Genomic DNA, 19,028 nt, shown 5'->3' with positions numbered 1-19,028 from the left:
TCTGTAATAATTTACCCAGTTCCAGAATGCATAATTGGAATAGACATACTTAGCAACTGGAAGAATCCCCACATTTGCTATCTAACTTATGGAGTGCAGGCTATTATGGTGGGAAAGTCCAAGTGGAAGTCACTAGAACTGACCCTACCTAGAAAAACAGTAAATAAGAAAAAATACTGGAGTCCTGGAGGGGTTGCAGAGATTGCTGCCACTCTTAAGGGCTTGAAAGATGCAGGGGTGGTCATTCCCACCACATCCTCTTTCAACTGTCTTATTGGCCTGTGTAGAAAACAGATGGGTCTTGGAGGATGATGGTGGATTATCATAAACTCAATCAGGTGATAACTCCAATTGCAGCTGCTGTTCCAGATGTGGCATCATTACTTGAGCAAATCAATACATCCCCTGGTACCTGGAATGTAGCTATTGATCTGTCAAATGCTTTTTTTCCCCCAATAGCTCTTAATAAGGATCACAAGAAACACTTTCTTTCAGCTGGCAAGGTCAGCATTATACTTTCACTCTCCTACTTCAGGGGTATATAAATTATCCAGTACTATGATATAACATTGTTTTCAGACACATTGACTGTTTCTCCCTTCTACAGTACATCACACTGGTCCATTATATTGATGATATCATGTTAATTGGGCCTAGTGAGCAAGAAGTAGCAACTATTCTAGACTTATTGGTAAGGCATTTATGTGTCAGAGTATGGCAGATAAATCCAAGAAAAATACAGGTATCTTCAACCTCAAAGAAATTTCCAGGTGTCCAATGGTGTGGGGCATGTTGAAACATCCCTTCTAAGGTGAAAGATAAGTTGCTGCATCTGGCTCCTCCTATGACCATAAAAGAGACACAATGCCTAGTTGTTATCTTTGAATTTTGGTGATAACGTGCACCTCATTTGGGTGTGCTACTCCAGCCCATTTATCAAGTGCCCTGAAAAGCTGCTAATTTCGAGTGGGGGTTTGAACAAGAGGAGGCTGACTACAACAGGCCCAGGTTATTGTACAAGCTGCTGTGTCACTGGGACCATATTATCTAGCAGATCCAACAGTACTGAAAGTGTCAGTGGCAAATAGAGATGCTGTCTGGAGCCTTTGGCATCTCCAGTAGTAGAATCACAATGCAGACCCATAAGATTTTGGAGCAAAGCCTTACCATCTGCTGCAGATAACTACTCTCCTTTTGAGGAACAGCTTTTGGCCTGCTTCTGGGCCTTAGTAGAGACTGAACACATGACCATGGCCCACCAAGTTACCACAAGACCTATAATTGTATATCATGAGCTGGGTGGTATCTGACTCAATAAGTTATAAAGTTGGGCATGTGCAGCAGCACTACCTCATAAAATGGAAATAGTACATGAGATAGAGTTAGAGCAGGTGCTGATGGAACAATTCAGTTACATGATTAAGTAGCCTAAATGCCCATGGTTTCCACTCTTGTCACATTACCTTCTCTTTCCCAGACCAGAGCTATGCCCTCTTGGTGAGATCCTTACAGTGAATTGTTTGAGGAAGACAAAATTCGGGCCTGGCTTACAAATGATTTGGTATGATATGCATGTACAACCCAAAAGCAGACAGCTGTTGTACTCCAATCCCTTTATGAGATATCCTTGAAGGACAGTGGAGATGGGAAATCCTCTCAATTGGCAGAACTTTGAGCAGTTCACCTTGTTGCTCATTTTGCTTGGAAGGAGAACTGGCCAGAGGTATGTTTCTATACTGACTCATGGACTGTTGCTAATGATTTGATTTGGTTGGGTGGTCAGGGAATTGGAAAAACCATAATTGGAAAACTGGTGACAAAGAGTGCTGGAGAAGAGGTATGTGGTAGATCTTTCTGAGTGGGCTGAAAAGTATGAAGTCATTTGTGTTCCATGTGCATGCACACCAGAATGGGATTTCAGTAGAGGAAGGTTTAATAATTAAGTGGATAAGATGACCTGTTCTGTGGACAACAATCAGCTCCTTTCCCCAGCAACTCTTGTCATTGCCAAATTGGCTCATGAACAAAATTGTCATGGTTGTAGGGATGGAGGTTATGCATGGACTTCCACTCACCAAGGTTGACTTAGCTACAGCCATGGTTGAGTGCCCAATATTTTACTGCAGTCTTTTCTCACATGTAACTATATTTTTCAACAGTAATGTCCCACCATACACATAAAAATATAGGGCTATACTATATTATCATATAACGATTTGTGAATCAAAGTTTCTCTCACTACAAGACTTCAATTTGTGAACCTTTTAACAAATGTTCCCATTCTCCAGCTTTCATCACTTTTCCTCCATAATTTGATCATACAGTAAAGCCAGAGCAAAATACATCAGTTCTTAAGGTGACTATCTGTTCTAGTTTAAGCATGAATGTTTGATTTGGTAAAAAGCAGAACCTGTTAAAGGTGTTGGTCTGAAGCAGAATATAATCAACACTCTATTCAAGTGACCAAGATTACAGTCACTAATGAGAAATGTTTCAAGAAAATCTAGATTAAGGGATTCATGGCTCATTTTGTCTTAAGGCTGTTAGATAAGAGACTCACATCTATGACCAGGGCAAAGTATAGAAGTTTTGAGCAAGTGCCATGCTAAGACAAGAGGGAAACCAGGATTAGGTCTTAGTGGGAAACCAAATCCTGAATGGAGGATTGAGAAGATTAATGAGACACAAGTTATGAAGTGTCAAGTGAAAATTTGGAAGATGTAGAAACTGAAGAAGGAAATGTAAGCCTGTCTGACATTCTCACTAGATGGAATCTTGCTGGTTTAAGAATAATGTTAAGGAATTAGATCTTTATTTGCACAATTCATCAACAGTCTCTTAAAGGGACCAATTGCCATCTGATTATTCCTGCTACTTTAAAATACAACCCCATAAAAGGAAGTATGTATGTTTCTCCTAAAAATGAATATGTTATATTTTGATCTGATGTGCGAGTATACATTGGTTTAATCTGCACATTCAATTCAGTCAAGGTATTAGGGATTATTTAATTGAGCAAAGTGAACTCAATCATGGTTGAAAGATTAGTTATGTGAATACAGACTATAGTCTTATATTTTTCAGACTGAGATACATGTTTTTTAATCATTAAAAAAACATAGCTAACCTAAAAAATGTAGCTAACCTGCAGCCAGATAGATATCATTTTAATAATAGTCAATGGGTGGCATGAACTCCAGATCAGGTGATTGAAAAACTCAGTCCTACTACTTGCTAGGTGGCCAGAATAAGTTGTATTGCCTTTTCTTCATCCATATAATCAGGTGGATGGATCACTGTGTGTTCATTCTGCTTAAGAAAGGACAGAGCTTGTTTCTGGGGCAGCTAATTAAATGCTGACTTTGTTTGTGAATCATCAGCTTGGCTTGGCTCCAGTAAAGCACGGCCCTTGGGATAAAACAATCACTGAAAGTTTGGATGAGAATTCACAGCCATGCTGGTTAGCTCCTCAATCAATAGAGATCCAACCTCAAAGGAATGCAATTGGAATGATGCAACTTGAACAATTTCAACAGTTATGAAAAATGGCACTCTGCCCACTTAGTTAGGTCCATTACACAATGGAGAACACCTTTTTAATGATGTTTCTTCTATGATGTGGACTGGAAACTGTTTTCAAATTAAGCTCAAAGTAGAGCCAAATGACAGTCACAGTACTATGAATGATTTTGTAGATAAATAACCTGGCTTTTTTTTTTTTTTAGCAACTTTGCCTATTTAGATGGTATTTAGTTTCTCTTGCCAACTACAAAGGCTTACTTTTGGACTCTGAGAGAAGCTGTTTTAGTTTTCTCTTTAAAATCACTAGAAACTCTAGTACTATCAAAATAACTTCCCATTAAATGATTGGATGAGTTGTTCCCTGTGTAGGCCTTGATTTACTCCCATTCACCCTGGAATAACCAAGTTTAAACTAATCTGTTATGATTCCTAGTTATTTGGTAAAAGAAACTTTTTGTGACTAAATTCTAGGTGGAGACAGACATTAATTACCCTGATGTGATCTTAGAAAATTTATCTGCACACTCTTCTACCTTCCACCTCCTGTTACCATTTGATAACTGGCTGGATTTTTGGAGTTCACAGAAATGAACCCAGATTGAGCATTGGAGGTGGATATAAAGCTTATTTAAGTATTAAACAGGCTGTTATTAATTTAAGCTGTCATTTTGAAATTGTTAAAATAATTGAATTAAATAAACATCTGCACAACTACATAATAATTTAAAATAATTGAAGTGTTTTATCTGTTTATACAAATTGGGTTACATGATGGGGATCCTTGAGCTATCAGCAATTTTTAGCTTAATTTACTTTCATCTTTTTTGACAAATTAACCCCCAAAATGTCTTTTTGCTTCCATCCAGGTCATTAAGTTGAGAAAATAAAAGCATTTATATGTTTTAGAGATGTATTTTAAGTAAGGGGGGGGTATATAAGTCCATGTTATAGCATGAGAAAATGAAAGCTCACAAAGGTCCACACATATAACCTTTAGAGGTGGGTGGAAAATGTAGAAAATAAACACTCTCACCCTTTCCCTTTTGGACCAGAGGGAAGGACTTGGTGTTGGGACCAGAGGTTCAGTGTTAAAATCTCAGACCCTCCATCTCTTATTTATTTAACCTTAGACTCCCAAAGTATGAGTTTCCAAGCTGTAAAATGGAGATAATATGATCCAACATGAACTATTTCCTAGGTATAGGAGCTGAGCAATTTCTCTTCTTCCATTATTTATCAGTAATAATGAGAAGATTGTGGTGGGTATTGTTACTTTTATAAGCTTCAATTCTCATTTTAAAATCATGGATGATTATCAACTTACCAATATTTTTTTGGCAAGGGCAGGCATGAGGAATCAAACCTGGGTCTCCAGCATGGCAGGCAAAACTCTGCCACTGTTCCACCATTGCCTGCCCTCAAATTTTGACCTTTAATCTACCCTGCAATGAAACTTTGGCTATTTTAAAGTACTTAATAATTCATTTCTAATTCAATTATAAATTTTAAGATTTTCCTGCTCCTTTCCAATCTGTTCACATCATCTGTCTGTTGTCACAGACAGGCCAGGTTGTTAATGGTTTTGCCCCATCAACAGGAGGTTATGTCCTCCTATAAGTGAGTTAAAGAAATCATTATCTGGTATCATTGGCTTAACTGCTACATGAATATGTGAACCAAAGACTTGAAATACTAGAAAATAAAACTATTCTGGCCAGAATGTGTTGATCAATACAGATTCAGATCTGATCCACAATGCATTACATTCAAACATTTTTTGTTATTCAAACTCCAAACCTCACATTATGGACTGTGATTATTCTTGTCAAGCACAAAAGGAAGCATAATAATCAGCATAAAAATATTCTGATACTGAATGACATATACCCAACCATTTTTGTTCCAACTAAAGTTAAGTTCAATGAACAGAATGTTTCAAAATTTTCCCAACTATTGTTTTAACTTTCTATTTTATTTTCCTTATTGATTTTGCTTAAGCATGGTAAAATTCATCCTAATTTTATGATCTCTTTTGTTTTATGAGCTGTTTTGCTTAGATTAAGTAGGCTTTCTATGGTTGATGTACTCATTTAAAGAATTTTCAGAACATTACCAAATTCAAAAGTGATCATTTTGATAACATCTCTGTATATCCAAAAGAATATGACACAGATCTGATTTTAAACTTAAAATGAAATGTGTTAACTCTCAAATCAGATCAAATCACCACTTTGCTCAAAATCTTGTAATGGTTCTCCATTGCATTAGAGGAAAACCCAAAGTCCTCACTGTGCCTCCATGAATTTCGGGGTTCTGGTTCACAGTGGCTTCCCTGACCTCTTCTCCCCTCCCTCACTCTGCTCCAGCTGGACTCCCTCCTCTTCTGTGAACACAAAAAGACATATGCTAACTCACAGCCTCATGAATTTCCCTTGTCTTGAATCTGTAGTCTTCATGTTTCAGCTAATTCTCTCCTCTCCTTCTTATTGAATACTATTCTGCCTATTCACCCCTGCCCTTCACCTGCTCTTTATTTTTCTGTAACACTTATTGCCCTCTGTTAGACAATATAAATTATATAATTTATTTACTTTTTGTGTTTTTTGTCTGCCTCCTCTAGTAGACCATAAATTATGAGGCAGGGAAATTTTTTTTTCTTTGATTCATTTATGTTTCACCTAGAATAGCCTGGATGCGAACTCAATAAATATCTGTTGAACAACTGGACAAATAAGGTATTTTCCCACATTCAAATTTCAATATATCTCTAATAGTAAGTCACTCAAATATTAAGTTTAGCTAAATGAATGTGATTTGACCCCAGATCTTGGTAATAACTATAATCCATGCTTTGACTTAATACAGAAGAGATATTTCAATTAAATGGTATATACTATTGAATTTCCCATGCATACTGAAAATTAAAATAGTGAATAAAGCCATTTTTTCTATCCACTCTTCCTTACTTTCCTCATTCTACATTACTTCTCCCAACCAATGGAAAAAATTAATGTTACTTTCAGAGATGTGATTTTTATTCTGAAGTTATTTTTGATACAACTAAAATTATCTATGAACATGATTGTTCATATTGCTAGTTAGGCTTTAATTCAGCTAGAGTTTCTGAATTATTCAGTGGACCTTATGGTACTAAGACACAACTTTAGTGATCATAGTAAAATTATATGCATGAAGGAGATATATCAGAACCTCAAATAATCCAAACCTCAATTGTCATATGTCCCCAATTCTATGGTTCTTATGTTTCAGTGATCATACTTAACTATTTCAATGAAATGTTGACTGTAATTTGGCCGAACTGGAATTCTAGTAAGGTAATCCAGTCATTCAGCATATATGAATATTTAATGAGCTTTCATGAGCAATTAATCTTGGAGCTTGAAGGAAACTGAAGGGATTATTCACTCAGCTTCTTGCCCTTGGGTAGTTCAATGAGCTCCTTGAAAACTACTTTCTCTAAATATGCTTGTTTGAATCTGTTATGTAGCCCAGAAAAGCCATGTTTTAATCCTGATCCAATCTATGGGAGCAGGCATTTATTTAATCCTTATTCAGCCCTGTAGATTGCAAACTTTTGACTAGATTATCTCCACAGTGATGTGATATAGTCAATTGTGGGTCTGACCTAGGATTAGATGGAGATATGACTTCACACATTTCAGGTTGGTGATTACTTTACTGGTATTCTTTAAAAGAGGAAATGTTTTGAAGAGAAACATAAGAGCTAACAGAAGCAACAGAAATGACAGAGCCTAGAGAAATGACTGAAACCTCTGAGTTTACAGAAATTTCTCAGCAGAGCTGACACACATGTGGACACACAGGGGATACAGACATGGATGTTTGGAAATGCTTGAAGCCCAGTAGATGTTGCCATGGGTTTTTAAACAAACCTGAACCTGGAGAGGCAGATGTCAGCCATGTGACTACCCAGTTGACAAACCCATTAATCTTCCTTGGGTTAAGGTAACCTCTTGTTGGCACCTTGATTTGGACACTTTGCCTCCCTTAGAATTGCAAACTTGTAACTTATTAAATTCCCTTTTATACAAGCTATTCCATTCATCTATATTGCATTCCAGCAGCTAGCAAATGAACATGGCAAATTTCCCTACCTTCACTGGGAAACTTGATCATTGTTTCAAAGCTGGAAGTAAGCTTAGAATATTTATACTGGGAAGTTTGTTGCAAGTTCTCATTCATTGATTGCTTTTATCTCCCAAACCAAGGAAACTTTGACATTACTATGTATTTAAATAATAATAGCCTTAGACTTGTCATAAAGAGATCTGGATTCTAAACCCTCATCTGTGAATTCTCAGCTATGTGAACTTGGATGATGTAATTCCCATTTCTTGTCATCAATTTCACATATTTAAGGAGGATAAATGAAAATATATGAATATTTTTTCATCAATTTTTCTGAACTAAGAATATTTGTTTATATATAATATTTTTTAGTCTTTACAGAGACCTTTTTTAAAGCTTAGTATTCTTATTCCCATTGTTAACAACAGCAACAAAAAAAGGGTCAGGGTTGGAGCATGATTTTCTCCAAGAAGTTTCTCTGGGACACTCTGGATTGTTGGTTCCCAGAGACCCTGTGGTAAAAATGCAAAGCATGTTACAGTCTATTCATTTCATTTTCCCATCTCCATTTCTGTCTTTTACTTCTTTTCCTCAACTCCATCTCAAACTGATGCTTCATTATCATTACCAAACAGGTAATTTGTAGGTCAGAGTTCTAAGTATTAATTTGGTCTCAAAGGTAGGAAAATCTTGGAACTTAATCTGTACCAACTTTAATAACTTGCAAGCCCATTAAAAGTAAAAATAAAACTTTATTCTTTGATAGTAAAAGAGCATATATTCTCATAAAAATCTTTAAAAATTAAAAGATAACATGAAAAACACATATTCAGTAATTTCTTTATCTTTTATTTTCTCTCACTTTTTTCCTTTCTACAGTGAAAAATCATCACTGTAGATAAGATTAGAAAGGGGAAAATATATTATTAGTTATATTTTACAAAAAAATTGTAAATCAAGGAGATTAAGAAACTGACTTAAAATCATAGAGTTGTGTAGTGGAACTAGATCTCAGGTCTACCACACATATTTCACCTATATAGCTCCTTTTATCTGCTTCAAAGTCTTTCATGCCCATAGAAGAGATGTGTTTTTGCAAATCATATTGGAAGAGAAAGAGGTTTCCTCACCCACAATTAACTATAAATAGCAGTTTAACTTATTGGTCCCATTCTTTGCTTTGGCAATCAGATAGTACGAGTATCTCACTGGAAAAACCTTTGGGACTGCATAGGGAGTAATGGTTTCCTTGTAGCTTATGAGGCTGAAAGTTTGACTTAGGCAATATAAGCTTTCCTGGGAATTTGTCCAGTGAGATATTCACACTATCTGAGTGCCAAAGCAAAATTTGAGAAACTTCCCCTGTTTTCACATCTCCCCTCCTTTTGTTTGTCTAGATCAGAGCTTCTGGGGCGGAACTGTGTGAAGTTGGGCCACAGACAGGGTCCTCTTTCTCCATAACTCCCAAATTACCATAACTTCCTGTGAAAGAAAGTATTGCTCAGTCACATAGAAACATAGTTCACATGTTTTATCTAGACTTCATGATTCTCATTCTAAGTGAATTAAACTTGAAGATATGAAAAATACACTTATTTAAGGACATCTGTTTGATCTTGAGGTACATTTGTCAATCTGTGTGAAATATTTTCTTTATGTTGTTGCCCCAAGACTGATTTGATGGGCTCCATAATCAGTCTGTTTCCTAAAGAAAGATGGAGCTCCTGGAGTGTATTTACAAAATGCAGGGTTAGAGTCATCCATGTTTCCCAATTCTTCCCTGACCTCAGAGTAAAACTCAACTGTGTCTCAAAAGCTGGTCTGCTCACAGAAGGAGAGCATAAACAGCAATTTGGTGCTGAGACTGGACAGGAAGTCCTATTCTTCTCATATAAAATCCCCTCATTTAAAAAATGTGAGGTTAGTGGTGATGTTTCAGGAACAGTGTATAAGATAGCGCTACACTTCTATGCCCTTTTTTTCTAACTTTCCAAGGCCCACGGTGAGTCTAGCTTGTGTGACTCTGCAACTGCACACTCCCTCTGATACTGAGGTAAGTGATAATGCAGCGAGTCAGAGGGGAAAGAAGCTGTGATGTAAGCTTTGTCAAAATACCCTTGCCAACATTTTTTCTCACCCCCTGTCTGCTCACTATCATTCTACATTCTACTTTCTGACTTAATGCTCTCTCTCTATTTTTTTCATTTTACTATTACTCATTATAGACCTAGTTTTCTGCCTTTTTAATTGTCCAACATTGAAATTTACAAAGCTTGTTTTTGGAGCCAGTGCAGGAATTTAAGGTGTGAATTGATATCCTTTTCTTCTGCTTCACAGATTCTCTTTTCTAGGATGCAATACTCATGGATGGTTGGAAATTGAGGTTTTATAGGAGATATAGTGTGGATGCTAGAGGGAGCAGTTATCTAGTAACAATTTTTCCTAGTTGTAGCCCTGAATTGCTCAACAAAATTCTCTGTATTAAAATTCAAATGATAGGGCAGGCCACAGTGGCTCAGCAGCTAGAGTTCTCACCTGTCATGTTAGAGACCCGGTTTCATTTCCCAGTGCCTGCTCATGTTAAATTAAAAAAAAATTCAAATGTTGTATGTAAGAGAACAAGGCATAATCATACTTACTTTGCAAGAAAATATACAGATCACAAGTGCTATTACAGGTAGCCACAAAAAATAAAAATAAAATCCCCATCTTCAGAGTTCACAACCTAGTAGTTTATAATGTTTCAAAAACCCAGTAACAAATTCAGAACTTTCGTGAGTTCTCAGTATTTGAAGATTGATTAAATGTCTTTCAACTAGTGAACACTAGCTGTTTTATATGAATACCCCAGAAAAGTCTACATTCTTTTACTCCATTGCTGTGGGTGCAAAGTTATTGTGGGTAGGGCCTTTTGGCTATATTATTTCAATTGAGATATGACCAGCCAATTCAGGTTGGTTCTTATTCCTTTTTGTGGAGTCCTTTAAGAGAGGATAAAAGAGTTAAATGGCAGAGATAACTTAGAGAAAGTCCTGGAGATGCTTAGAGAAAAGGACACACCTACAGAAGCTGAGATAACTTATGAAGCCAGCAGCAGAAGGCAACAAAATCCAGAAAAGAGGGATCATCAGACACTAACTACATGCCTTGCAATGTGACAGGGGTGTCCCAGAAACCAGCAGCAACAAGATATATTCAGAGAGAGTATCCTTTTTGTGATGCCACAATTCAGACTTTTCATAGCCTTAGAATTGTAACTTGTGAGATAATAAATTCCCATTATTAAAGCCAGAACATTTCTGGTATACTGCATTTCAGCAGGTTTAGCAAACTGAAACACTTTTTAATACCAAATTTTAAATCCCTACAAAATCTGTAGAGATTACTCTTCATCTTCACTCTCATTTCTCCCATTTCTTTTCATTAGATGTTCTGTACCCACAGGATCTAACAATATACAGAATTCCCTACATTCTCTATCTATAGTCTGAAGAATTCCATTTAACATCTTGTTTTCCTTGTTCTCAGATCCAGATACTGCTTGTATTTACATTAGGTTTTCTTCCATTTTACTCTCATGCCAATAGATGTGTAGGTGACATTTTGTTTTATCTGTTAAAACAATTAGTCTCTGTTATTAGGATCCTCTCCACAATTACAATTTCAGGCCAGATGGCTCTAAAGCCCAATTCTTCCTGGAATTTAAAGATGAAATACACCATTCTCATCCAAAGTTTTCTAGAAAGAGAAAGTAATGAGGAAATGGTTTTCAGAAAATTCTCCATATCCAAAAAATCAGCAGACTATTAAAACATGCTTAATCATTGGAAGGTGATGACTTCATTAGTTCTCAGGTAAATGCCAGTTTAAAGCTCAGGTTATATACACCTAGACATACCTGTGAGCTTACCAGGAAACTCAAATGAGAATGGTGGGGTAATGTTAATGATTGATAAATAGGTAGAGCAACTGTAACTGTCATACATGTCTTGTTGAGATTTAAATCATTAAAGCCACTTTCAAAAGCCCCTGGGTTTATCTTCTAAAATTGAAAATATACTTATCTATGACAGAGCAATTTCATTGCTAGTTGTGTGCAATGTAGGAGCATATATATGTCCAAAACAAAAACAGATTAAAATAAAAACTGGAAACAACTCAAATGTTCATATTTAGTAGAGTGAAGATACTTCGAGGAAATTAATAAAATTTCTATACATAACAATGAAACTGAATAAACTACATCTGTACAGCGACATGGATAAACTACACAAATATATTGAATGAAAGAAGCCACAATTAAAGTGAATGTATTACCTCTTTTTCATCTGTAAATATCAAAGAGGTTTTAAGCTTAAAGTCATGGATTTAAAAATAAGGAAAGTTGTTTCTCTTTTTGAGACATGAGTAGAAGGAAGCAATAGAATATTTTAGGGTTTCAAATTATGGCTGTAATATTTCTGGATTTTGGTGTTTGTTCCCTGAGTAAAAGCACTCTTACCTTGTGAAATTTCTTTTGCATTTTTCTATGCATATGTTAAAAGTGGATGAAAAATTCCATTCAATAAATATAGATGAATATTAAAAACATAGTCTATATCTTGCAGAGAGCTATTCAAAACATCTTCAGTTTCAATTTTTTTTGCTATTATAAAGACAAAACAGTGCTCCTCTACTTATGCAGAATTTAAAAATTGCAGATATGATTTTAATAATCATGAAACTCATTGATGTCAAATTAAGGACAGATGTGCTATAACTTTTTTTTTTACTGAATAGTATAACATATACACAAAGCAAAGAAATAAAAAAACAATAGCTTTGAAAGCAGTCTTCAAAAAGTGGTTACAGGACAGATGTCAGTTTTTCATGCCCTACCATATGGTTCTCTCATATTTTTCTTTCTAGCTGCCCCAGAAATAGAGGCTAGAAGGCTTAAATATTTTTTTATCATCACAATTGACTTTTTTCCTCATTTTTTTGTGAACAGTAACATATATACAAAAAAGCTATAAATTTCTAAGCACAGCACCACAATTAGTTGGAGATCAAATTTCAGACTTTGACATGGGTTACAATTACAAAATTTTAGGTTTTTACTTATAGCTGCTCTAAAATACTGGAGGCTAAAAGAGATATCAATTTAATGATTCAGCAGTCATATTCATTTGCTAAGTCCTACCTTCTATGTATAATTCCACCATCACCTTTGATCTTTCCATACCTGTCTCTGGGGTTATTTGCATTATGGCAATTCTAGATTTTTTATATTGGATGCATCTGTCACTAATATGAGGTAGGTAGATGGAATTATCTGATGTTCTGGAGAGGATGGGCTATGTTATAACATTTTGTGCTGTATTATGGCTTCTCAATATTTTAGAAACATAAAATTAGAAGTGGTATAGCAATGATAGACTCAAAAGGCATTTTATCTTGTAATATTTAATAACATATTTAGAATTGCTGATATTTTTTCAGGTTTATAAGCCCTTTAGGTATATTAATTTTACTTCATCAAAAATATATCCCTGGAGTTTAATTGCCTTGGAATGGGGAAGTTGGAGTAATCTCTGTTCAGCCAAAAAACCCCACTATTTTGCAGCAATAGCTTCTCAAATGGTTTGGTGGGTGGTAAATGGTAGGGAGCTAGACTTGGAGATGTCACTATGGCAGCAACAACCATAGAGGATGAGTGCCCAAGACTCTACATGTTGACAACCTTTCAAGAGATGTGACAGAAGCTTTAATTCTCCAGCCCTTTAGCCAGATTGGACCTTGTAAAAACTGTGAAATGATTATGAATACAGCTGGAAATGATCTATACTGTTTTGTGGTTTTATGAGCATCATTGTACAGCTGCAGGGTTAGTGGCTATGAATGGGTGGAAAATAAAGAGTAAGGAAGTCAAAGTGAATTAGGCAACAACCCCCAGCAGTCAAAAGAAAGATACAAGCAGTACTATTGCTGTCAGTGCACAGTGTTCACAAGATCACTTCCATGTCCTTGTTGGTGATCTCAGTCCAGAAATTACAACTGAAGACAGAAAAACTGCTTTTGCACCATTTGGAAGAATATCAGATGCCTGAGTGGTAAAACACATGGCAAAAGAAAACTCTTAATGATATGGCATTGTCTCCTATTTCAACAAAAGGAATGCACAAAACACCATTCAACAGGTAGGTGGCCAGTGGTTTGGTGGAAGACAAGTCAGAACTAACTGGCCAACACAAAAGTCCCCAGCTCCATTGAGTACATATGAGTCAAACAACAAATAATTATCATATGATGAGATTGTAAATCAGTCCAGTCCAAGAAACTATACTGTATACTGTGGAGGTGTTAATTCTGGGCTAATAGAATAATTAACACACCAGACTTTTTCACAATTTGGACAAATAATGAAAATTTGAGTCTTTCCAGACAATGTATATTTACTTGTTTAGATCAATTCCCATGATAGTGCAGCATGTGCTATTGTTTCTATTAATGGTACTTCCATTGAAAGGCATGTTTTGAAATATTATTGGGGCAAGGAAACTCTTGATATGATAAATTCCATGCAACAACAAAATCAAATTGGATATACACAAGCTATCACCAGTGGGGCTAGTGGTATGGAAATGCAGAATAAATTGGCCACTATATGCCTAGTGGTTGGCAAGTTCCTGCATATGGAGTGTATGGGCAAATCTGAAACCCCACAGGGATTTAATCAGGCAGTCTTCAGCACCATTGATGGTTCCAAATTACAGCATGCAGCAGCCTCAAGGGCAGAATGGTAACCTATTGCTTAAACAGCCTATAGAGTATTGAGTGACAGGGTATGTAACCCAGTAAGAAAGGATTCCAGAATCTGAAACCAGTAGCTTGAGGCCACAGGGAATGTAGTAAAGCCATTGCTTACTTAAAGATTTTTAAAAATCAGCCAGTGCCAACATCAGATACAATGTATTTATCTAAAAGATTCATTTAATCATGAAATTACTTTTCATCCACATTGTTTTAAAAAGAAACAACAAGATGCCAGATGTCTGTCAATTTTTGTAGATCCTTGTTTCAAATACAAATGCAGGGATTACTGCCACTTTTCAAAAGTTTAGAGGCAGAGAATAAAAGTTTCCTTTAAGTTTTTTGGTAAAGTTTCTCAGATCCTTGTTTCAAATACAAATGCATGGATTGCAGCCACTTTTCAAAAATTAAGAGGGAGAAAATTGAACAACGTTGAGCTTTTCTCCACTAAACTAAAGTGATGTTCTAATTTGCATTTCTGATATGATTTAAAACATGCACTATAAAGATGTAAAAAGAAAAAAAAGACTGTGCAGAGCCTAGAAGTATTTGTAATCTTCAGCTTATGCACAATTCTATTTTAGATTTTTTTTAAAAATAGACATAGTTTGAGCAGTCCCATCTCTACCATTATCACTTTGGGGTTTTTAAATGTAAACTATTAGCTTACATCATTTTTGTATCTACATTTTTTTCACAAATTTGTCATGTCTTATTAAAGTTCTGTAAAATATACTTAAAAAGCAAAATTGGCATTCACTTAAATTGAAAACTTTTCTGAAATAGATTGCATACATTTTGCAATTCATAAGAGGAGGTGCCTCAAGAATTCCATTGGATTTGTTTAAAAGAATTTTTAAATTCTGTGATTAATTTTGCTGTAAGTGACAAATATAAAAGCAGGCTTATTAATCAAGAAAATCTCTGAAATATGATAAGTTCTTATGAACACATGTTAATTTCATATGTCAATTTCTGCATTTACATGTATTATTTCATTATGTAAAATGTTTTAGAAATTTAACATTTTGCACAGTAAGCAATCTTTGTCATTTCCTTCTTAAAGGTATTGTGCAGAGATGTGTATTAGTTAGGGTTCTCTAGAGAAACAGAATCAACATGGAACACTCACAGATATAAAATTTTGAAAGTGTCTCACATGACCATGGGAATGCAGAGTCCAAAATCCACAGGGTAGGCTGTGAAGCTGATGATTCCAGTGGAGGGTCTGAACAAACTCCACAGGAGAGGCTTGTTGGCTGAAGCAGGAAGAGAGGATGTCTCTCCTGAATTCTCCTTAAAAGCTTTCCAGTGATTAGATTAAGCATCACTCATTGCAGAAGACATTTCCCTTGGCTGATTACAAATGGAATCAGCTATGGATGCAGCTGACATGATCATGACTTAATTCTATAAAATGTCCTCATTGCAACAGACAGGCCAGCACATGTCCAACCAAACAAATAGGTACCTCCACTTGGCCAAGTTGAAACATGAACCTGATCATGACATCCACCCCTTGTCAACTTGTCAGCTATACATATCACCTTAAAGCATATCTAATTTCTAAATAAGAAACAATAAAACTCACATTTTTTCATTCACCTAACAATACTCAACTGTCCTGAATATAGCTGGAAACACATTAAATCTCTTCAGAATAAGGTGCAAGCCCATGGGTAATATCATTCTTAAACTTGATATCTTACAACTTAAATAGTATAACAGGAATAAAACAGCATTAAAGTCCTCATTTCTGTAACTGACCATGTGGTTGTAGTTCATATTTATCACTACCTTCTTCTACTACTCATTCCATGTTCCCTTTACCCACAACAAGCACTTCAGCTGGTTGTTGTTCTTTGCCTGATGGGGTGACCCAAACCTTCATTCCTGAAGTTTCAGAGCCATTGGTAGCTCTGCCTGGATTAGGTTGTTGCAATTTTCCATTGATTTTAATCACAGGGCATGGTAGTACTAAAAGATGCCCTAGGGGGTCTCCTATATTCCAAGAAAACTCTTCTTTACCTCCATTGTGTAGTTGCAGTTCTATTTTCCCCTGATAGTCAGGGTCAATTAAACCAGGCAATAATGTAATCCCCTTCCTGGCTTGTTGATCCAGGGGGCATGAGTAGCCCAAAGTCACCAAGTGGCAGTCTTAGATTCCATTTCAAAGGAATCATTGTTGTTTCTCCTGGTGGAAGCACTCCCCCTTTTGGAACTAAAACCTGTAGACCAGGAGAGCTCAGTGTGGCAGGGACAGGAAGCAAAAATTTTCCTAGTGGATCAATAGGGGTAATAGTGGGTGGTACCACTCTCATTTTCATCTCTTGGTTCCCAGACCCATAAATCCTGGCTATAGGAGAAATAGCACCAGCACCATACAGTGGAAGTTTATTCAGAGTATATACAGCTTCCTGGAAAACATTACCTTGCTCTTAAAGATATTACCACCTAGTTGATACCATAATTGAGTTTTCAAAAGGCAATTCCACAATTCTATTCCAATTAGAACAAATTTCTGCCCCTTCCATGAAGGGAGTGGTCCAATGTAATAAACATGCCATGTAGCTGGCTGGTGATCTCAGGGAATGATGCCATATCAGGTGCTGAGTGTAGGTCTCTGCTTAGCAGTGGCTGGAGCCAAGTCAGCCTTGATGAGTGGATGTCCATGTTGCTGAACCAATGCATAATCTCCATCCCTGCCACCATGGCCACTTTGTTCTTGAGCCCATTGGGCAATGACAGGAATTGTGGGGAAAGAGGTTGACTTGTATCCACAGAATGGGTCATCTTATCCAATTGATTATTAAAACCTTCCTCTTCTGAAGTCACCCTCTCGTGCCCATTCACATGGGAAATAAATATGTTCATGTTTTTAGGCCATTCAGAAAGGGCTATCCACATATTTCTTTCCCAGATCTCTTTGTCACCAATTTTCCAATTACAGTCTTTTCAAGTCCCTGACCATCCTGCCAAATCATTAGCAAGAGCTCATGAGTCAGTATACAAATGCACCTCTGGCCAGTACTCCTTCCAAGAAAGTTGACTGCTAATTAATGCAGTCAATTAATGTCATCCCTTTCACTCCTTAATGAGATTTCAATTTACATTGTGAAGTTGTTAGTCTAACAGTAAGATTCTGAGTTTGATTTTCAGAGATCTCTAGTCTATGGCTACAGGAAATAAGATTTTCCTTCAGGTACACATAGAAACTTTTACATCTGTCAGACAGTGCTTAAGCTTTTTGTTTGAAACCTTAAGCCCATCCCTATCACTCTTTAATGTATCCAGTGTATCTAACAACAACCAGACAACATCTCTATGCCTCTTATTTCCATAAAACTCTGTAAAGGTGTCAAAAGCATTATGTCCCAGAACCTGGCTTCATATAAGTGAAGCATTAGGAGAATCAAATGGTAATATTTTGACTATCTCTTTTGCCAACTAGCTCCATGGATTGGGAGTGTCATTCTGATTATGGGAATCAGAGTCCTTAGTGCCTTTGAGTCTGGTCAGAGTAGAAAAACCACTCATAAAAATCCATTGTTAAGTTTCTTTTTTTTAAGAACCCGTCCTTGTACCAATTGGTATTAATTAGGATTCTTTAGAGAAACATAATACCAGGGAACACTCGCAAATATAAAATTTATAAAAGTGTTTCACATGACCATGGGAATGCAGAGTCCAAAATCTGTAGGGCAGGCTGTGAAACCAATGATTCTGATGGAGGGTCTGGAAAAACTCCACAGCAGAGGCTCACCAGCTGAAGCAGAAGAGAGCCTGTCTCTCCTGATTCCTCCTTAAAAAGCTTTCATTGATTAGATTCCAATCACTCATTGCAGAAGACACTTCCCTTGGCTGATTACAAATGATATCAGCTATGGATGCAGTTGATGTGATCATGATTTAATTCTATAAAATGTCTTCATTGCAAAAGACAGGCCAGCATAGGCCAAACTGGACAAATAGGTACCACCACTTGGCCAGGTTGACACATAAATCTGACCATGACAAGTTGACATGAGATTTATAGGATTTTATGCTGTTTACATGTGAATATCAAACACATACTTTGGTAGTCTTTGAATACAAAATTATCTGCTCTAGTTTTTTCAGGAATTTTAAGAAACAAAGTTGTATTGGAATATATTTGCTGTGTTTTAGTTAGATTTGCTCAAAAAAGAGTAAATCAACTTCATTCTACAATGTACAAATGAAAGCTATGAAACTGTACAAAATCCTTTGAGAAGCTTGAGCTTCACTGCAAACCCCAAAATTAGCCTGAAGGGCAAACCAGGGAAAGCATTTTTAAAGTGTTCAGAGGTCAAAATCAAAGAAAAAAATTTAAAATCCTACCTCCTTAAACAATCTTCAAAGAGGTAAATCCTCAGTGCAATTATTATCTTGATTCTTTTGATACCTGTTTTCCTGAAACTCCCAATTTTATTATTCTGGGGTGGCTCCAAGCATTAAGAGGTTCAGTATTTGATGGCATGTTCTAGTTTTGAAATTTCTAGAGCATTTTAGAGTCTTTTAGAAGAGCTGATGGAGATTTTGTTTTGTTTTCAGCGATTGTCACAGATCTTCCTTGGCTCACAAAA

General features: G+C 36.2%; 1 pseudogene; it reads left to right on the top strand.

Annotated features, from left to right (window-relative positions):
- LOC143649331 (cytotoxic granule associated RNA binding protein TIA1-like) overlaps nt 1–14,329 on the top strand; it is a 44,239-nt pseudogene extending 29,910 nt beyond the window's left edge.
- The last annotated feature ends 4,699 nt before the right edge of the window (nt 14,330–19,028 follow it).

The sequence above is a fragment of the Tamandua tetradactyla genome, chromosome 11 (assembly GCF_023851605.1).
Source record: "Tamandua tetradactyla isolate mTamTet1 chromosome 11, mTamTet1.pri, whole genome shotgun sequence".
In the NCBI taxonomy this organism is placed as follows: domain Eukaryota; kingdom Metazoa; phylum Chordata; class Mammalia; order Pilosa; family Myrmecophagidae; genus Tamandua; species Tamandua tetradactyla.
Note: the sequence above shows the minus strand (reverse complement) of the source record. Positions and strands in the feature narration are given on the sequence as shown.